Source organism: Engraulis encrasicolus, chromosome 9 (genome assembly GCF_034702125.1).
Source record: "Engraulis encrasicolus isolate BLACKSEA-1 chromosome 9, IST_EnEncr_1.0, whole genome shotgun sequence".
NCBI lineage: Eukaryota > Metazoa > Chordata > Actinopteri > Clupeiformes > Engraulidae > Engraulis > Engraulis encrasicolus.
Window position 1 is genome coordinate 34,851,693 of NC_085865.1, and position 2,500 is coordinate 34,854,192.

At 49.3% G+C, this 2,500-nt stretch overlaps 1 protein-coding gene across 1 annotated transcript in view; it reads right to left on the reverse strand.

The window, feature by feature from the left end:
* gli3 (GLI family zinc finger 3) overlaps positions 1-2,500 on the reverse strand; it is a 213,628-nt gene that overhangs the window by 59,411 nt on the left and 151,717 nt on the right. The window lies entirely within an intron of this gene.

The following is a 2,500-nucleotide window of genomic DNA, read 5'->3' on the forward strand; positions in this document are numbered from 1 at the left end:
CCTACTGCTGCCCTGCCAGACATTTCCTAAGATCAAAGGCAGCTTTCAGCACCGTCTTAATCAGTCCGAGACAGCCAAGAATTCTCGCCACTACCCACAATGCCTTGCAGTGTTTTCTTACGTTTGCAACCGGCTACAGTACCAACATGACCAGCTACGCTGAGAGAGTCCAGAGTCAGGTCTACTGCTGCCAGCGTCTGCATAATATATAGTCACAGTGGCGTGTGAAACACCAACGTTAAGACACGCAGATTTTGAATGCTTCGCGCTTCAATTTGATGCCGGTTGCCAGACATGCATAATGCATAATTTTATGAATGTGTTTTAAAAAGTTCTGATTTACTTAAAGCAGTGATTTGCGTAGTTTAAAAAGGAAGTCACAGTATCTGCAAGCGTGGAAACATCTGCAGAGGCTATAGGGGATGTTTTTTTTTGGATCTAAAGATGGTCTCCCAGGACAGAAAAAAACATGTGGGCCTTGATGTTCCGCAGAAAACGCAAATATGAGAAAAACGTTGACTGAAGTTTAAAGATCTGACCCCTGTAATTGCTCGCTGTATGACAGCATCGTAACAAAAGCTGTCAGGGGAGCAGAGGACAGATGGGGAGAGAGCGAGAGAGAGAGAGAGAGAGAGAGAGAGAGAGAGAGAGAGAGAGAGACAGACAGACAGAGAGAGAGAGGGGGGGGGAGAAAGAGAGGGAGAGAGAGAGACATAAGAGAGGAAGAGAGGGGGGTGACATAAGAGCGGGGGGAGAGAGAGAGAGAGAGCGATGACTGCCAAGAGAGTCTAGCTGAAAGAAGTGAACGTGGTGATGAGAAGTTTGCTGAGGAGATGAAGAAGTGACCTTGAACCCAGCCTGCCTGGGGACCGGAACGGCCAAATTACACCCCTGAGTCCCCAGCACACCCCACATCCCACACCCCAGCCGGCCGCTCATCCCCCCTACACCCCTTAGCTCACACTCCCGGCCCAACCTTCCCCTTAAGGGCGGGTTATGCTCTGTTTAGAGCCTCAACGTAGTGAGTCAACGCAGTGAATATTGATTTATAGCTCCATTCTAGCTGCGCTATCCGTTTCCGTCACAACGGTAGGGACAGCGAAATTGTTCAAACTCTACCTTCAATACAAGGAGTAAACTAGACGTGTCTGTTGTTTTGTAGTTACACAGACTCGACAACAATGAAAATGAAATATTAAAGGCCAACTTCCGATAAAACACAGTTTTACTCACTCCTTTTGAAGATCGGACGGTCACCCCAAGTTAAACTCACTTGCAAGGCTCTCATAGCGGTGCGTCACCTCGCCTGGCTGTGTTTCCCGGTGTTTCCCAATTGACATAAATAATGCAGATAAACGAGCGAATCACGAAAGCCTTTCTGTGTTTCGTCACGTCGAAAGAAGGCGTTGCCCACAAAGGTTTATGTCGACCCATTTTTCTAAAAACATGTCGAGTAATTTTTTTCTGCTTGTTTTCAATACAAGCAACGTCTGGTGGCCCGAAACCTGGCTTAGTTTAGCTATCAGCTGGTTGCTACTCTCAGGTACACACACAGCACAAAGCCTCATACATACAGCAAGCCCACACTGGTTGCTCCTTGCCTGCAGCTCGCCTAGGGGTCGCTGTCGAAAGAGCACAGCCCTGAATGGAGCATGCACGCCTCCGTTGGCGCCCCTATAGTGCAGTACCACCCGGAGAAGTGGCGACTCTGCTTCCCATTACATTCTCTCCAAGAACAGGAGGACTGAGCCAATCAGAGACGCGTTTCCATGAGAGCAGGAGGAGTGAGCCAATCAGAGACGCATTTCCACGAGAAACACGGAACACCCTCTCGTTTCTCCACAAGCCACCTTTCTAGCTTGCAAAAACAGCTTGAAACAAAGCAACCAGAACGTTTTTTAAAACAAGACCAACGCGTAACACATTCTATAACAATGGGGAACACAGCAATATTAATACAATGACGTTGAGAGGCGATCTTTAAATGAAACGACAAAAGCACGGGCAACTTATTTAATGAAGAGCTCACACAGTCTGTAGCCCGACGAAGGTTAGAACAAGGAAGTAGTCCCTAGCTTGTTCTCGACTCGAGGACAGAGCAGGCTGGCCGAGAGGACCAATCAGAGACCTATTTTCTGTCCTTCCCGCCCTTCACTCCGTTGCCGTCTGCATCATTCACTGCGTTGAGTCACAATTTTGGAGAGGTGCCCCAGAGTACCTGCGTGATGAGGGGGCTTCACTCCGTTAACTGCGCGGCTCACTGCATCACGACGCAGGGAAGTTGGTCTCGAGGCATAAATCACCCTTTAGTCTAAACCCAACACCCATCACACCACCCCACCCCCAACACTCACCAGATGAGTTAGAACCCCAGTACAACCCCCCCCAGCCCAACTCTGTCCCCTTACTGCACACCCCACACCCCAACCCATCACCAACTCCACCTCTGAGTCCCATTGTGTCTCTATCCACCAGAACCCCAGTACAACACCCCCCTCCC